A 20,080-nucleotide genomic window follows, 5' to 3' on the forward strand; every position below is an offset into this window, starting at 1 on the left:
TGAGTTAGGGACTAACTAGGGACAAATCAGATGTATGGGATCAGAGTCAGCTGAACCTGAACATGGTGTCCACATGAAGGGTAAAAAAGGTGTGACGGTTATAGGAGACTCTGTCCTGTGGAGATGAAGGCAGCAATCTGACAAGCCATCTGGAAGTTGTGGAGGTGCTGCCCAGGCTTGTTCATCCTTTGGGCTACTACCCCTTACTGATCTTCCATGGGAGCACTGGTGATGCTGCTGGGAGTAGCCTGGAGTGCATTAAGGATGGCTACAGAGCACTGGGTGTGAGGGTGAAGGGCAAGGATGGCACATGGTGTCTCCTCAGTCCTGTCAGTGACAGAGGGAAAGCCCTGAGCAGAAGTGGACTCATCCAGGGTGTCACAGCTTGTCTGCATGGCTGCTGTCACAGACAGGGCTTCGGATTCTATGACCACAATCACAGCAAGGGCTACAGAGCTGGGATAGGGTATGCTTGACAAAACATGGCAAGAGTGTTTTTGCAAAGAGGCTTCCTAACTTAATGAGGCTGACTTTACATGAGGTATGCCAGGGAGGGTTACCATAACCTGGAGAGAACTGAGGGCATAAGAAGTGCAGCAGATGCATTTGGGAAACAGCATGACAGGGAAGGCTCTCACACTTCCCCTGTAAAAGCAGCACAACTTGGGACCCATCTCAAATGCTTGTACACAAATCTGTGTAGCATGAGAAACCAGCAGGAGGACAGTCTATGCACAGTAGCAGAGCTAAGACAGCATTAGGATCGTGGTGATGTGATGGAGTAGTTCCCATGGCTGAAATGCTGCAATGGAGGGATGCAGGAAAGACAGACATGTGTGGGGATGGCAGAGAGGTTGAGCTCTGTACAAAGAAGTTGTGTGCATGGAACTTTGTCTTGGGACAGATGATGAGCCAGTTGCAACCTTGTGGATAGGACAGACCAGCACAGGTGATGCTGCAATGGGTATCTGCTACATCCTATCTGAAAAACAAGAGAGGGCAGTTGAAGCATTCTTTAGACAGCTGGAGAAAGTCTCAGTCACAGACCCTGCCGCTCATCAGTGCCTTTAACCACTCTGCTGAAAGGGCAATGTGGCTGGACACAATTGATCCAGGAGACTTCTAGAGCATATTGAAGTGCATTTCTTGATGTACATGACTGATGAACTGGTGAGGGAAGGTGCTTTGTTGGACCTGTGACTCACAAGTGAGCAACAACTGGTGGGTAACGTAAAGGGCAAGGGCAAACTTTGCTGCAGCAACAATGAGACTTGTGGAGTTTAAGATCCTGAAAGAAGTAAGCTTCAGAAGAATCAGTTTTAGCTTGTTCAGGGATCTGCTTGCAGGATCTTGTAGGAAACTTTCCTGGAAGGAAAGGGGCTGGGAAACCTGGTTGATCTTCAAAGACAGCCTCCTCAGAGCACAGGAATTATCTGTCTCAACGTGCAGAAAGGCAAGCAAGCTGGCAAAAGGCCAGCATGGATAAACACAGAGCTCCTGGCTGCGCTCAAACATAAAAAATATTCGCACACAAGGTGGAAGCAGGGATAGACTACCCGGGAGGAATGCAAAGACATTGCTCATGCATCTAGAGATGGAGTCAGGAAAGCCAAAACTTAGCTTTAGTTGAACTAGCAAGGGAGGTGAAGGATGATAAGAAAGGTTTTTCTAGGAATATTGGCAGCAAGAGAAAGGTTAAGGAGAATGTGGGCCTACTGGTCAGTGCGGCAGGGGAACTAGTGACAAGTGACAGAGAAAAGACTGAGGTCCTCTGCCCTTTTGCCACCAAGCTGACTGGGGAAGACAAGCTGAGAGAAATCAGTTTGCTCAACCTTAAGAAGAGAAGGCTCAGGAAAAACCTTATTCCTGTCCACAGCAACCTAAACGGAAGACAAAGAGAAGGTGAAGCTAGACCCTTTTCAGAGATGTGTGATGATAGGACATGGGGCAATGGGCACAAATTACAACATGGGACATTCAGATTAGGTGTTAAGATTTAAAAAGTTGTCATAAGAGTGAGCAAACTGTGCAACAGGTTTCCCAGAGAGGTTGCAAAATCTCTACTCTCGGAGGTCTTCAAGACTCAACTGGACATGGCCCTAAGCAACCTTACCTGATTAGACCCCCTCTGAGCTGGGATTTGGACTATTTGACCTTTGGAGGTTCATTCCAAACTGAATAGTTCTGTTATACACCTGAGTGAGCTACTAACCACCTTGGCTTGCATTCCCCAACTGTCCTATAAGAAACAAATGCATGTGAAGATTTCAAACTCCTGGCATGCCACCATGTAGCTGCCTTAGTAGTTGGCTTCTACACATTTGTGTAGACAAGGCTCTCTTTTTAGTCTCTTCCAGACTGATGACAGTGATCACCCAGCTGCAAGGTTGCCTGGTCCCCATACTCACTTGGAGTGCCAGGATTGTGAGTTACAATGAAAGTTCTGGACTCAAAACTGGCGTGTCTGCTCTCTCTTTGCTACCCAGAGCATAGGAGTGCAAATTTCCAAATCATACGACAGGCTCAAGCTGTACAAATAGGCAAGATGACAGCTAGTCTGGCTAATCCCACGCTTCAGACTGGGAATCACCAGATTTAGCTAGGTGTGGTATAATAACCAGGTGGCCTTGGGAACCAATAGTCAGCAATGATCTGGTAGACGTCCTGAATGGGCTTGAATAGTTGTTTCACCAGTTCCTTATAGAACTTGTGTTATGTGGTCAAACATTACTCTTTTTTGGTGGCAAACACCTCTAAAATCAAATGTCAAAAAGTCTTTGAGGAGAGATTTAAAATGAGTTCAAGAAAACTGTCAGATACTTTCATCTATGGTGGAACTGTAGCACATTTTAATCCTGTTCTGATTCATACTGTAAAATCTAAGACTGAAAGGGGTAAGATCAACATAGTGTTGCTGCCTGGATTGTTCTAGACAGAACTGGTGTCCTCAGCCTCTAATTCAAATACTCAATCAGTAGATTCTCCATCGAGACCCAGAATTATTACTGCTTCTCTGGTTTGTTTGAATATGATGCACTTCCTGGTATTTCGGCTCGAGATGCTGGTAGAAAGTTTTCACAGAGAGCTTATGTGTGTAGTCTTTTAATTTCATATATCAGCCTTTATCTGGCTTCTGAAACTTGCCAAGATAAAAGAAAATACACATCTCAAATGAACTTTGCTTTACCATATCAGTAAGGACAGGCCATTAGAGCAATAGTCTTAATGTTTCTTACCATCTTTGGAGTAATTTAAGATGTCTCCTTTTCACATATAATAACCAAGCAGAAAATGATGTAGACTAACACCATGTTTCCAGCAGCCTGCTCTCATTTTCTTATCAAATAGGCACAGCTCTATGCCATACCCACTGCCTGCTTCAGGAACAAGGCAGAAGTAAAAAAGTGCATTCACTTCTGTCAAACACAAAGCTTTGACTTAGCTGCTTGGACTGATGGTGTCCTTGGAGAGGCAACGTGACTGTTGTTTGTCTGAAATATCTGGGGCATTTTGTTCCTGGAGTCCCAAGGGCATGGGTGCTTGCAGTGACCTGCCCCGGCATCCACTCCGACTCCTATTGCAAAGAAGTGATTGTCCTTCTGGTTCATGTTAAAGTATTATTTTTTTTCAGGGTTTTGTACTCAAAGTAGATTGTAAGATGTGTTTTTCATGTCCACTTTCCTAAGTCCTGAGCTAGTCCTTGCTTTCAGTTTCTATGCAGTTAGGGGAAGTTTGTGGGGTCTCAGTCCCATTGACCTTTGTGAGATGCTTGAAGAGAGATTAGGACCTTGGCCACATCCAGCAGAAACTGCAACATCAAAATAAAATAGAAAATCACCTACCTCCAGTCTCATCTGTGCTAACTACCATGCAAGAAATTACCACATTTACTTTAGGAAAAGGAAATGTCTTGTAGCAGGAGACTCGGCAGCCCCAATCTTGATGGAAAATTTTAGAGAAGAATAATGGAAAAATAAACTTATAACATTTGGAACAGCAGAGAGGATGCAGTGTGAATTCCAAGGCAACAGCTCCCTGGCAATCTCTTCATCTATAACAACTTACAAGTGCTGTAACACTTCTTTTAGCTTTATGGCAGTAAATGGACCTTGCTCTGCATGGCAGGTTTTTAATGACTATTTTTTTTGTTGCTGGCTTAACCATTATAAAGAGTACTCCTGAACTCCTTTCAGGCACCAAGTGCTGCAGAACTGGAGCTAGGGAGTCCAGCATAACTTGTTAGAACAGGAAGGGAATTAGTTTACAGATTCGCTTTACCAAATCAAAAAAGTCCTAAGTGTATGGTTAAACAGTAGGAAAACGGTTTGAGAAACTTCTCATCCTCCTTCTCTATAATACTATCACTTGGGGAGGGGTAAAGGGAAGGAAGGAAAAAAGAAAGGAGAAATAAAAGGCAGAGGCATTGTTGAGAACTTCTTCTTTATGTTAGAAGCTTTATCAGTTCTCACATCAGAATGACAGAAAAAGAGAACTGTGATGGAGAAAGGATGATACATCTACAAAATTGCCCTAGTGGTTAAGTACTTTCAGGGGAAATTCAGACCACAGAATCTGCTCTGCTGCACTTTTACTACCCTTTGGAAGGGCTTAAGATTTGTAAGCACTGGCAAATGAAAGCTTTGAAAGATGACACACAAAATGCCAGAAAAAGTGTATCCTTCATTTTAGAGAAGAGCCTGTCTTGGCTGTTGCCCTAATGCAACTCTATGGCCAGCCACACAGATGAAAATGTCAGCATGAAAATTTTCAGGCCTGAAATTTTACGAAGTGCGCACCTTTGTACGCATGGGCAGAACTGGTCAGGCTGCAAGTTGTTTCTCCCTTGGGTTGCTGTGTATCTTTCTCTGTGGTGGGTATCCAGATGGAACAGTTTGCTGCCTTGAAGAATGTAATGGAAAAAATGTGATATCTTGTCATACTTGTATTACCAAAGCCAGTTTTAGGTTTTTTGTTTGTTTTACATATATTTGTTCTTATCTTAGTGACACCTATGTCTTGAGTTTTGTTTTTTTTCTTGCAAACCAACCATAGAACTGTGGAACAGCTTACATTGGAAGAGATTTCTGGAGGTCACCTTGTTGCACCCCCATTAGATATCAGCAGAGAATAGCACTGAAATGTTAAGTCAGAGAAAAGAAATTCAAATCCTTGCCTGTGCAAATGTAGCCATATGTAACTCCCTTTTCTCCCGTTGAAACCAAGCTTGTTCTTTCACTTTTTATTAATTTTAAGTCATATATTTTCAGTTAATTGTATTACTTCATACTTGGATAAGTTAGGTCCTGTTCCTGCCCACTCCTAAAATGACTATGCTCCAGACTTAATGTTGAGTGCTTTAAGCATGGGCCAAGAACCTCTCTGAATCAGGGTCTGTGCTAGTAACTAGCTTTTACTGTTTTCTTCCTAAGCAGAGGTGCCTAAAAATATCCTCTGACCTCCAAAGACTGGAGCAAAGAAATGTTCTTCCATCGATAGATGATTTTAAGTATCTCACTTCCATAACATCATTTTATTCTGTCCACAGTCTATTTCTTATCTACAGAGTCATATAACCAGTCACCCTCAGGCGGTTCTTTCCTATCAACTAGCATACAATTTGAAGTCCCATTTATTTCATTAACATTCTTTTCATATTTACACTGTTCTTTTAGGGTCAGAGTGGATGTACAGCTTCCTGAACCAAGTCAGGACTTCCTACGTCAGTTATTTAATGGAGTACTTATGTGATTATCCACTTTTAATTTCCTCATAAGTCCTAGGGATGGGGGTCGTAGTGATATCTTTCCCAAGGATATTTGTCTAAAGACCTCTTGCCAAGTCCTGATGAGATACCTAGAAATGTCCAGATCACAGAAAGAGTTTGCATACTGCCAAAATAGCAGCAATAAGCAGCAATATCCCAGTATGGTTCTGATTATTCAGAAGTGTAAGATGTATGCTATGTATAAGACGTATAAACAATGTAGGACTTGCTGTGCTTTCTCTTCTCCCTTGCTCAGATTTGGATGTCCAAAAAGCAAACGGTTTTCTACGCAAAGTGACCTTGAGCATTCAGACATTTTCAGTGGTCCCAAGGTGACATGTTGGTGTGTTTCTTATCCCTTGTGCTCACATAAAAAGCCAGGTGTGATTTTTATCCCTGCATTGTGTTCTGCTTTGTCCTGTTCCTTCCCTGTCATTTAGTGAGAGGTGTAACACTGTGCTCAGTTTGCCAATGAGAGTATCATGCATGTTATTATAATATTTTGCTTGCATAAATGCTCAGTCTTCCTGTTAACTGCACGGAATAATTTACACATGTGGTTTTTGTCTTATAAATATTCAAGGTCAATCTTATAAACAGTGAGTCAGGCCATTAGTGTGTGTTTTCGCAAGACTGCTCATTTAATCAGTCTGGACATTCATGCAGACAGCCTGGAAGCTACAAGTTAAAGTCATACTGTGCTGGTTTTCTGTTTGGTTTCTTAATATTTCTTTCCTTAAACTTGCACATTCAGAAAGGAGACCATGAGAACAGAGTAGAGGGAAAGAAGAAGTGAGAACTGCTTCTCCATATCAGAAGAAAGCGACATCCGTGGTTGTTTACTTCATCAGACCGGTTTTCTTATCCTGGATGCAGTCACAATTCCTGAAGTGAATTAGGGCAAATCGGAGAAATATGGAAGGGTAGTAACAAATCTGCTGGTTCATAGGTATTCCAAGAATTTTTCCCAGCTGTTTCAACACGCGTGGTATCCTATTAAATAGCCCAGTATGCTTCTGATTAATATATTCTTTAAAAAGAAAGCACATAGAAAATTACCATAGTACTGAATAATTGAATCAGTTCCACTACGTAATGAAATAACTCAGAACATTTCCTGTGAATGACATGAGGGACTGCCATCTCTGTTCTGAGCATAAGCAGCGTTACACCCTCTGTATGCTGCAGCGACCTTAATCAATAGCTCATGTGAGAACTGAAACCTGTTCCTTAGAAACACCTAAGGTAATTTAGCCAACTTGATTCCCAAGCTGCTAGCCAGAAAGACTGAAGGGCTAAGAAATAAAATTTATGTGATGGGGCTATTCCATGTATTTTATAGACAAATATGTACTTATAGCCAAACTTCTGATAATTTGACTCAGTTTTGGAGAGGCTATCTCTGGAAATTTAGGGACAGATTTTCAGATGCTGTTTCACATGGATTTTCTTGCTTTTGGCAGCACAGAAAGTCAGGTACAAGGTAGAGTGTTCCAGAAATGAGGCATCTCAGACTGGATGCCTTTTGTAAAAGTGCTGTTGACAGTTTTGGTTGGTAGCTATACAGTATCTCAGTGACTTCCAGCTGTGAAATTAATTAATAGCTCCTGGCAATCAAGTCACATACCCACTGTAAATGTTCTTAACCAAGCTGTTTTACTTCCAAAGCCGTTCCTCATGCCAGAAATAGAAGTGTAGGAGGATGATGAGAAGCAATGTGATCTTGTAATTTTCCTACATGCCTCACAAATCCAAAGATCCTAAGATCTTGGCAGTTTTTTAATTCCAGCACAATTAACCTGAAAACTTCACAAGACCCAGGGTGTTTGAATGTTTCCATAAAACATGCCTCATCTTGGAACAGAGTTACTTTTGTGTTAAAACATCCCAATAGGCTTCATTCAGATATGTGAAGCTCCAGGACTTCTCTAGAAACTCAAGAAAATACAGAAGCCAGACCTCCACTGGTATAAATTGTTGTGTGTCACGTTGCTTCAGCTCAGCATTGATTGCTTCTGCTGTTAGAGAATTTTCCATTGGGTTTCAACACCAAGCACCCAGTCTGTAGACTTTGTAAGTGTGGCTAAAAGGGCAGCTCAGAGAATGCCATTGTTTAAACAATAAGCAGAAACATAATGAATGAGAATGCTTCCTGTTTCCCTAAATGACCCTAAGGGAAAAAATGAAGGTATAAAACTGAAAATGTCAGACATGTTTTGTAAAGTGCCTTTTTGAGTAATAGAGACAAATTCCATCCAGAAGCACAGAGAAGCCCATAGCAGATTTGCAATTTATTGCACAAAGCTCATAGCAACTTCGTCTAATTTAACTTATTTTCTTCTTTGTACAAGAGAATAAACCCCACATTTTTTGTAACATTCATGCCTTTTCATTGGCGAGGTTATTTCGGTATGCCCTGACCAGCAAGGAAGCCATTCTCCTTGTATTGGTCTTTCTCTATGAACATAATTTTCTCTTCTGCTGGTGCGGCAGTATTACCATTGACCACGCACCTCATCTTCTGCCAGGTAAGGCAGGAGGCAGGGACCTTAACCTTTGTTAGAGGTGGTCTTTACTTGTGCCTCTCATGATTGCTACTACTGCCTGTAGCTGCAGCCATTTTTGATTGTTTTTCATTCCTTTGCAGTTATGGAATAAAGTGAGACTCTGAATTCACCATTTCTACAGCAAACTGGTGGTGAAGGTGTCTTGCTAAATCTGGGTCCATCTCTGTCATGTTTTTGAAGCTAGAGCGAGGCTGTGAGTATTTTTACTGATGGACTCCAATATTTGAAAACTAGTAAGTCCGAAGGGTTTTCTGAGAAGAGAAAATATTCTTGCATACTCTACTGAAAGGCAGCTGGTGCTTTTTGCACTTCCTCTAGCTCATGATAAATGTGATACTGCTTTTCTGGCATAGAACAATTTTTTGTGTGTGTAAACTACATAATGTAGTTGTAGGCTATAAATTTCAGCAGCATGAACAGGAACTGGGCAAATACACAGAACAGTATTTTGCTGTTTCATGGGAGCAGAGAGTTGCACGTGCACTTTGCAGCATGGTAGATGAAATCACATGAGATCAGCTCACAGTATTACAAAGCATTTACAGCTGGAATCAAATGTGGTAATACAGATATCATCATGCTGAATCAGCAACAGCAGAAGGCAAGACAAAGTAATAACTGTTCAAGCATTGCAAAAAGGACTGTATCTCAAAATCCTGTTTGTTAAATATGGAGCGACAAGTTCAAGCAAACTCTATGTACACTGGAGAAAATTCTGAGGGTCTAGATAGAAAGCACTAGTTATGCTGGCTATTCTACAAAACAAAATCTATTAATATACTCCAGAAAAAGTAATTTATTAATAGGAGAATAAGTTTCACCTAGGCTATAATTACTCAAAATTTACCAAGTCTATGGTGTATGATGCAAAAATAAAATTCCTTACATACTGTGGATGTAATGAAGTATATAGCTATATATTTCTGATGTATTAGGAGGACAACTGCAAGTTTTTCACTGACCCCATAAGCACTGTTTCACCTAAGTCCAACTACTTGATATATTTTAGATATTTTCAACATAGTTCTGTTCTGTGTTCAGCATCTGTACGACAGAATTTCTCTTATGGATATTCTTTGCAAGTAAATACAACTTTTGATTCATGTTGCATACCTACTGAATTCTGTACTGCACTTGTTGGTACTCCAGTGTACAGCAGGCATCTACTGGATACACTGAACTTGCATGGACTTAAAAGATGCTCTGCTTCAACTCTGCTACGGGTTTTGCTACTTCATTTGACTATGACCTTTCAGCTATCAGAAGAGATAACACTGAGGAAACACCTTGTTGTGTAAAAGGTTATATTCACAGAATTAAAATTTGTCTTACTGTGACACTGATACAATAAAAATATGCCTTCTATCATGTTCAGCATAAGATGCTAACCCTCAAGAACTTCGCAAACTATTACTCTATCAAAGTGATTGCATCTTTGGAATGGCTTCAAAGAGTAATGGAAATACAGGATAATGTTGAAGTTATTTATGTATTGTTTTAAAAAAATCCCTGGAGGTCATAGTGACCTTCATCCATCCACCTCTATACATAAAAGAATAATTAGAAGAAAATTTGTTGTTGAAGATACTTTCTACTCTTGACTCACAGTAGGCACATTACCAAATTGCTAAATAAAAAAACAAATATCCCATCATACTTATTAAACATGATGGACTTTTCTATTCTGAATCCATGTTATACTGTTTTGCATTGGTACCCCAAGTCTGGTACCCACAGCTCTCAGTAGCCAGAAGTCCGGTATTACCTCAACGACACTGTATTTAGGAAAACTCCTGAAATGTCGGGAAAATTCCCACATCCTACACCAACACATTACAGTCAACACAACTGAAACTGAACTTCACTAAATGCAAAATCAGAAAGTCAGTTACGTGTTCTTGCACCTTTTCGCTGCAGCAGGACAGAAAATAGATCTTCATATGTTACTGTAGTTATGAAAGTTTCATCACTGAAGGAATGATAGTCCTTATGCTCTTTCTGAGATCTTACATCATCATATGAAAGCATTTTTCAAATATATTTAAGATGCTCAGCCATGAAAAGTGGTATTGTGTGAAGTGTGCAGCTTGTCTAGACAGGTACTGGTGTCCTCCCATGCATTTTCTACAGTGACAGCTAGAGATGTTTTAGACTCCACATCAGAAAGCTTAACCATTCCAATCACTTTCTACCAATACTTTGAAAATAAAATTTTTGCAACTTGTAATTTCAAAATTATTCCTCTGGAGTATGTGACTGGGGGGCGGAGTGGGGTGGGGGTGGGGGTGGAGGTGGTTTTCCTGAAGATAAGCAGCTATGAAAAATAGTCATACTTTTCCAATTAAGAGGCAATAGACACCAAGACACTTGGACTATTTCTACTTGCCTCCACAACAGCAAATCTTGAAATTTGTCATAGACCATGAAAAAAACTTTAAGTATCCTTGATCATGTGCCCAAATTTTGCCTTTTCTCATTTTTTCTAGCTTCCAAGCATGCTGTTAGCTGTTTATCTATTACATTTAGTGAAGATCATGATGAATTATTTCAGTTCTTTTTGTAGCTCACCAATAACAACAATTACAATAACAATTTGTAATATTTTTTCCAGGCCTTGGATTATTGTTGGCATTACAGTGGACAGCTTTCAGATCAGTTTCGTTCACAGAAGGTGAGAAATATAGGCTGGTGGTCATGCAGTCCCATTTGCTACTTGAAGTAAGGCTGTTTCTCGGACTAAGTCACATCAGCCACAGCTTTTTCTAGCCGATCTTGAAAACCTCAATGGACTAAGAAGCAACTCCGGACAACCTGTTCCAGTGCTGTACTAGTTTTTGCTAGCAAAACCATGCTTTCTAATGCCCCTAATGTACAACCTGAACCTCCCAAGCCACAGTTTCTGGTCACTGTCTGTTGTATCATCTAGCACTACCAAGAATTGGTCTGTCATCTTTGCAACTCTAAGAAGTGACAGGTAGCTGTTATATCACCCCTTAGCTTTCTCTTCCCCAGATTAAGTAAATCCTTCAGCCTTTTTTCACAGATATATGCTGTAGGCCCCTCGTCCTGTTGGTAACCCTCCACTGGAACCTTTCTATTTTGTCCACATCCTTCTTGAAAGCAGATGAATAAAACTGGATGCAATATTTCCAAGCCAGCCTCACCAGCACAGAACACCGTGCGATTATAAATCTCCTTGACCTGCTGGCTATAACCCTCCTAAAGCAGCCCAGCATATTAACCAGGTTTGCCTAATGTGCAACAAGAGTGCTCTTAGCCAGTCCATTCCCAGCCATACCAGTGCATGGGCTCTTCCACTTGTCTTTATTGAAACTTACGAGCCAGCTGTTGGCCCAGCCCTTAAATTTATCAAGATGTCCCTTCATTGATACTCTGCGATTCATTGCGTCAGACACTTACCTTTGGTTAGTGCCACATTTCAATTATGTCGCTCAAGATGTTTCTCTGCATGTGGAGGTCCTTTTGTTTGAATCCACCACGGCTCCACCACTACTGATTTAAAGCTTCTCTCATCGATGTGGTACGTAATTCCTCATGATTAATGACGTACACGGGGACTTTAAATAAATAGAATGTATAATTTATATGCCCTCTTTTTCTTCACAGATTTCATCGGTGCTGTAGAAAGAAAACAAGCACATTGCCATTGAGTGAAATAGTAACTAGATGTAGACTACATGCAAAGAAGAACAGATACCTGCAATTTATGAAAAAATGCCTTTGATAATGAGGACTGGATTTTTTTCTCTAGCAAACTTGGGCACTTGCTAACACATTTATTATTAATGTGCTTTTCCAATATACATTAATGTAATTTCCTTTACAAGTTTTACATTCTGGATCTTCATACTTTTCCTATATGGGAGAACAATAGCAGGAAGGAGAAATATGTGTGTATTATTTAAACTGAGGAAGGGACAGGTGCAAAATTAAGTGACTTCTAGTTCAATAGCACAAAATGTTTACACAAATTCAAATGGGAACCACTTAGATATGTGCTAAGAAGGTATTTGCAAGAACTGATGTCATGAAAGGGTAATAATACACGAGCTACTATTCTAATATTTTTACTGCAAGGTACAAGGAAGTAACTACAATATCCTGAGAAAGAATGCAGTGGAGAATTGTTAGAGCACATCAGGCATTTATGAGGTCACAGGGCAAACAGCTCTGAGGTCTGATGAATCAGAGATTTGGGGCAATTATTTTACATGCTCCCCCTAACATCACCCAGTTATTGCTAACATTTGTAAATTTGTGTGGCTCTCCTCCATTACAGGAATTTGTAAGGAAACATATGGACTAACCACACTGTTCTATGTGTGTTGTAATAATAACAACAATTTATTCAAAGATATACTGGAAATGTTAATTTGAATAATTTTGCCTAAAGTTTTAATAGCAGCCTGCAAGCAGACATTTTATTAGAGGGATTTGAGGCATTTTACAAACTGTAGGTAAGTGCCATTAGTTCTATCTTCACTTGTAAATGACGGGACTTAATTTTCATCTAGGTTACAGTGACTCACCACACCTAGCTTTAGCTGACAGATTAGAAATATTTTCTAGCTAAACTGCTCTTCAGCAGAAAACTAATGTTTTGATGAAATTTCCCCCAAAAGATTTTTTGTCTTCCATGTAGAAGGATAAACAACTTTTTTTTGCCAAATCATGGAGTTCCTTGAAATCAGTAAAGGTTTGCTTTGAGGTTGAAGTTTATTATATTTCATCTGAAATTAAAGACGTTTTCTGATGGTGTCTTGCAAAGTGTTGTCTATCAGCAATGAATAAAACACATCTTCTGTCGTACATCTTGGTTCTGCAAGCATAATACATGATTTCCCTTCTTTTCTAAGGAGGAGAGCACGAAGTGCCTTCCCAGAGGCTTCAGCCAGCTATGGATCCTGGTCAGTAAAGAAAAATAGCATTCTGACTGAAAAATCTGTTTCTAATGTAACTGTGTTGCACCACGTAGCAGAAGCCATAAGACAGTGCTGGTCTTCTTTCATGGTCTCCTTTCACTCACTTGACATGATCTTTGAGTTTTTTAATAGTGCTAAGTCAACTGGACAACAGAAACCAGAAGCTTTAACTGAGTATAAATAGAAGGGTCAAAACTACTGATGAAAAGAAACAGGCAAAAATCAATAAAACTATATGAATCTTTAGCAGCTCAAAGGTCACTCCACTAAACTGACTGACTCCTACGAATAGATGCTATGATGACTGCACCACACTTTGCAAGGCTTTTGACATGGTCTTCCATAGTATCCTAGTACCCAAATTGGTGAGCTATGGATTAGATACATAAATGGTCGAGCAGGTGGGAAAATGGCAGGATTGCTGGGCTCAGACGTTTGTGGGTCCATGAGTATGAAGTCCAACTCTTGGCTGGTTAATCACTATGTCCCTCAGGGACAGACACTGAGACCCATACTGTTTAACATCTCTGCTAATTACCTGGATGATAGGAAGCTCGCCCTCAACAACACTGCCAATAATACTAAGCCAGGGGATGGTAGATATGCTAGAGGGCATGCTGAGAGGAGCCGGAAATTCCGAACAGTGGGGAGAAATAGGGTGGCAGGAGTCTCGGAAAGTTTAACAAGGACAAGTGCAAAGTCCTGGTAGAGAATAACCTCCTGCAACACTACAGAAAGTGGCTGGAAATTAACTTTGCAGAGAATATTGAAGTGCTATCTGCAACTGCCTCATGAGAAGATACAGAGAAGACAGAGACAGACTCTTCCTGGAAGTGCACATTAACAGGACTGTGGAGGCAACAAGCACAAATCAGAACTTGGGAATAAGAAACCATTTATCACTGGAAAATTTCCATTGCACTTGAACAGGTTTCCCTGAATGACTGTAGGGCCTTCATCCTTGGGAGATACTCAAAACTCAATCGATTAATGTCCTGAGCCATCTGATCTAGTTGGACCCATTTTGAACAAGAAGTTGGACTAGATGGCATTCAGAGGTCCCTTCCAACCTCAGTTGTCCTGTGATTCACCAAATCTATAAATATTGTGTCCTCTTCAGCTGCTGAAGTTACTAATACAACAAATCTATTTTCCTTTGTCAATCAAACAAATTATAATTTCCATACTAACAAGGGGAATTCCTCTTTCTCCAGTTTTCCTACTTGTTAGATTAACTACCATATCTTAAGAAGACCTAACTGAAGGTGGAGGAATTCCTGTTACTATAGGATTATCTTTTTTTCTCACCATGCTGTACTACAGGGTTACTTATCAGGTAGGGATTTTAGAAGACAACATTCAGCAAGTTCTCTGCACAGTGGCTGTTGGTGTCAGTAAAAAACGTGGAGAGACATTTCATGTTCTGCATGTTGTTTTTTGCACAAAAATAGCTAGAGAAAAGGAAACTGCTCTCATCTGCTTTACCAAAGTCTGGTTAGCAACCTCCCACATGAGAACAATGCAACTTCAAATGAGTTATTCCTGGTTTACACCATAAGAAGGCAATCAAGTTCACCATAAGAAGGCAATCAAGTTATATTCCTGGGTTTAACCAACAAATAGTTAAATATTTAACATGTCTTGCTGTGTAGAGGATCAATTAGGCTTTATATATCTACTGAAGTACTTTATTGCATTGTTCTGACTTTGTGTTGCTTTCTAACTGATTTAGAAAGATACTCAATTTCAGCAGTGTCTGCTGTGCTGTAAAATGAAGGCTTCGCTAACTGCTATTTACCTTAATAGTTTTCAGATTGCGTCCCACATAGCTACAAAAAGGGAAACATCAGCTATATTTACAATGTCAAGAAAGACAACATTTTTTTCCTTAAGCTTTCATCTTGTTTGCTCCTTTAAAAGCACTAAAAATGAATAGAAAAGAATTTCCTGGGGAAAACTCTGAAACACTTAGATAAAATAGAAGGAAATGACAGTGAAAGAGAATGACAAGCCTGTGTGTCATGGATGGGGGTGGGAGACTTCAAATTATGAAGCAGAGGGTAAGAAGTAAAGTGTTTCTTCATAATCAGTGGCTAAAAAGTCATGACATTATTAATCATTTGTATAGGACAAGAAATGTGCATGGCTCTGTACTGTGAAAGATAAACAAATAGATGGATCTGTCATGGGTTTACATTTTAAAGGAAGGGGAAAAGTCAAAGGAACACAGTACTGCACATGTAACCATCACAGCTTTCAAGTTTAAGAGAACTTGTTGAAGTTTTTATAAGGTCAGGAGTGGCTACAGTTGAGAAACCCTTTCTGAGTAACTTCTGTCAGAAAAAACTGTTTCAAATCAACGTATTTCTCTCCTGCAAAGCTGTATTGATTTCGGTGAAGATTTTTGCAGTCAGAAAGGATTTTGTTTCAGAAAAGATTCAGATTGCATTTTGGAATCTATTTGGAAAATATTATTGTTATTTGATGTCATTAGATTATACTACGTAATTGTGCTTGTAAATGTTTCTGGGCACCTGCTAGCTTATGTTTCTTGCCATCACTAGATCTTAATTTATCTAGTGTAACATATGACTTAGATTTGGTTTATAATGAAACATTTTGGGGAGAAGTTAGTATATATGCTACTTACCTTTATCCAAGTACGTTGGCTGTTCACTAGTAAGCCAGCCTCCTTGCACAGCCAGCAAGGAAAGAGATGTGTCTTTATTTTCTGTGATGGTGATTCACGAGATCTGGAGGCTGAAACAGTTATTGCCCTTCATTTGCTTAAAGGGAGTCCTACAAAAGCTTGAGCTCAGAATGTATTTTTCTAAGGCAATGTGTGAAATTACTTTTCAGTGACACCAGCAATAAAACATCAGACTGCCACTCTCATTAAAGTGGGTTCCAGCCAGCTTTAGGACCAGCCAAGCAGCTTGCTCTGTCCCTTTCCCACTGACGAATTAAGTTAACGCTCCCATTTGATCCCTAAACTAGACCAGCTAGGTATATGCCACACTCCCAAGCAGCAAAGCATTTACTAAATCACAGTGTTTGTGAGTCACATCTAACAACTGCTGCTGCTAAGAGCAAATTTGGCAGAGGAATTGCATTGTTATACCCTTCTGTTTTGTATATCATCAACTGGAGTTATTTTTCAGAACAATGCTGAATGCCTATTACATATCGCTTCAAGCATGTCAGTATATATTAATATTACACTGACCAGCCATATTTCATTTTCATGGATGTCATGAAATAAATCAGGGAGGTAATATTTATATTTTAGACATAGAAGGTGATCCTCAGGAATATGAAACTAAATTAATTGTAAAGTAGATTAGGTAAACTGTGTTTAATTCTTTTTTATACTACTTTTAAGAATTAAATTTTTATGTAGCTTAATTCAGATTCAAAGGGTATTTAATCAAATCAATTTCCACTACCTTAGCACCTAACAATTTAAAGCTGTAAGGATACTCCACTTGAAATGCACACCTTTAAATAATTCTGATTCACCTCCTCAATTCTGATCGTGTTGTCAACCTGCCGGTTGCATTCCTGCATATTCTAACTTATTTTCTTTCCATGAATACAACACTTCTAGGCTGGAAGATGCTGGCAATTGTCAGGAGTTCATAATTTTGACATATCGGTGATCTCAGACATCAGTATAGCTGGCTAGTAGACTCTCACATAATGTCACTGAGAAAATAATTATATACCCTTTTGCTTAGCAACAAATGAAACAGTAGAAACTGTCAAGTCACAGACCACTGAGGTGCTAAGGAAAGCCTGGACTGTACCAATCAAAAAAGTTTTCTCTGGGACATTCTGGAAGCACAGATGATGGGTTCAAGCTAGATCATAAAGGTGCATATGTGTGTGAAGTGAACCTAACAAAAATGCAGTCAAAAAAGAGCAAGGAGCAGCCAAAGAAGTACCAGCAGCATGGGCCTGGAAGAAATCCAAAGTGGGAGAGAAAGTTCTAATTTTGGACAGAATGCTGGCTTGAAACAGGTTTGATTTTCTGAACAAAGAAACTGCCTCCTGTTGTTTGTCCCTACTGTATTCAAAGAGAGAGAATTCTGTGTACTTTCTTTGTAAATAGAGAGCAACACCACACACACCCCCAAATCTCAAGCTCTCCAAATTTAAGTTGCTGTTGGTTATTGATGAACTTCCCATGATTTTAATTTCTCCGTACACTTTCTTATCACTGACTTTAATTTCCAGTTACTCAGCTGAACAGTGTGGTAGATTTGCAGTGCTTACCACCTTGCTTTCAGCTTTGGAATATAAACCAGTCCCACAGCTACACCCATGATACAATTGTGTAACAAACAGTGAGAATGAGTAAAAATTGAGAGTTTAAGGGTATGAGTGCTAACAGAACATCTTTGCTCCAGTTGGAAACTAAAATATAGGCTCCCCATTGCTTTCCTTTTGCTGTTCCAAGCCTCTCCTTCCCCTTCAGATAACACGCTAAGGAGAGCCTTATATAAACACAAAGCTTGTATTGGTGCTTTGGTGTTCTTAGGTCAGATAGACAGTTCTTCTAACTTGCTGTCCTCCAGGAATAATATTATACATCAGATCAAGTGGCCAGGCTAATGAAACACATCGCAGGTTGATGTAGATTTTTTAAAAAATATGATTTAGAGTTTCCATGAGGACAAAAAGGGAGAGGAAGTGATCTCTTATAAGCAGTTTAACCTGCAGATGATGAAGCCCTTTCTAATAAGGTAGCATTCTTGACAGCAAGATGAATGTAATCAAACTCTGCAGTGGCACCTTGAATTCCAGTTTAGATTACCTCCCGTAGCCCATTTTATTTACCTAGGATTTCCAGGGCACACATGGGCATCTGAATATGGAGTAAGTGCTGCTATAGGAGCTGTAACAGCAATTCTCTATTACAAGAACTCTTTTCTGTCTTTTCAGGATTTGCCGTTAGTAATGGTAATTTTTGCTGCTGGCTAGCACAATGAAGCTGAAGTACAGCCTTGGGTCAAGACCCATATCTTTACAGGGTCAAATTGTTCTTTATCTAGCTCAGCATCTTGACTGCCTGCACTGCTGCTCAGGCAAAATAAGAAGGAAGTCTGCATGTCAGGAAGATTGCTTCCTATTGCAGCATGAATAACCTAACTGGTAGCAAGTTGGCTGTGTGCCATCCAAAATTGAGCAGCCAAGTCAAACTGGGTCAGGTTTGCATGTTGCCAGGGTAGTGCTGTCTAGTCAGGCACCAGAATAGGAGCATTTTCAGATCAGAGTCTGCTCAACCATGGAAGGAGGAAGAGACAGCAAAGGAAATTTGTCTGTCAGAAACCTTGTTTTATCTTCTACTGTTAATAGCCAACTGGCAGTTGGTCAGGCGTTCACAGTTGAAAGGTCTAGTGGCACCTGTTTTGGGGTACATCCCTTCCTCAGTTAATGGGCTGAAAGCATAAGCATTAGGCAGCAACCTTAACTGACAGCTAAACCCATTTTCCATTTCAGCTGTGCAGTGGACTACGTGGTTCTGTAAGTTCTGTGTGTACGCTTTGCCTATGGGCACACGGTTCAGGTTGATATTGTCATCGCTGGTGGATGGGGCAGCCATTGTTCTGGCTGTCAGACACAATCTGCTGCCTGTTTAAAGACAGGGAAGTAAAGTTCTCTTTACTCTCATATGTGTTACAATTGGTTTGTGGTAAGGTGAAAGTCAGTTCTAAAAGTCAGTTAAACCTTCCTGTGGATTATGGTTTTAAAATTTACCATTTTAAAAACAGCATCCTCGAGACGGCTGAAGACAAGAGAATAAAACCTTTCATTTAAAGGTGGAGAGTGCAATCACCTCCATCATAAATACAAAGCTCCTATTAGTTTCTTGCACAGAGAACCTTAACGTGCACAGTTAGGGCAGCATGCAGTTTTGCTCTATATTTTCATTTGATCTTATAGTCTGACTAACATGGTCACCTACTGCTTCCCACCTGAAGAGGTGATGTGTCAGTTGCATCTGCCTAGAGGGAAGAATAAAAAAACAAGCAAGAGGAAGAGAGAGAAAAAGAGAAAAAAGATTGCTAGTGAAGACAGTCTGATGGCACTTGAGGGGAGTGATGCTACTACTTCTCTTACAAAGGAGAGCTCCATAACAACAAAATGTATACCCTAACAGGGCATTTATTCAAGAAACTCAAAACCCAAAGGTTAGCAGGAGACAAAGACATTGTGAGGAGGTGGGTTCTGGCCAGGCCAGGAATGGGTTCAAGTGCCTCCATCGGCATGGAAGCCACGTGAGCTCACCCACCCAGTGAGGGAGATCCATCAGTGGGAGCAGCATGGTGGAGCAGGGCACTCAGGGGGTCTGGAGGGAAGAAGTCTTGTTTCTCCAGTGCTAGGAGGAAAAACTGAAGGTTTGATAGACAACTTTGCTTTAAAGATGTTGGAAACCTGTAACAAAAAATGAGGATCATAAGGACGGACTATCCTTGCCAGATGGTTACTGGAGGCTTTGTAAGAAGGGCTTGTACCCTGCAGTAGTGAAGGACCTCAAAAAATGGAGGTAGGGCTAAGTGCAAGGACAAGCTAGAAGTGAAATATGCCTCCCCATTATGTCTCATGTTACCACTGCATGTTTCTCCCCTAATGAGCTCTGGGGCTCATTTTCAACAGAGCTGGCTGCTCCCAAGAGTATTCATGCTCTCCTGAAAGGCACATTTCTTAAAATAATTGCTGCCCAATTCACAAAGCAGGTTGAATCAAGACCCTATCTCTTGCATTCCCTCAGACTGAGCTTTATGGAAGAAAGTATAAGTGGT

This window comes from Falco biarmicus, chromosome Z, assembly GCF_023638135.1.
Source record: "Falco biarmicus isolate bFalBia1 chromosome Z, bFalBia1.pri, whole genome shotgun sequence".
NCBI lineage: Eukaryota > Metazoa > Chordata > Aves > Falconiformes > Falconidae > Falco > Falco biarmicus.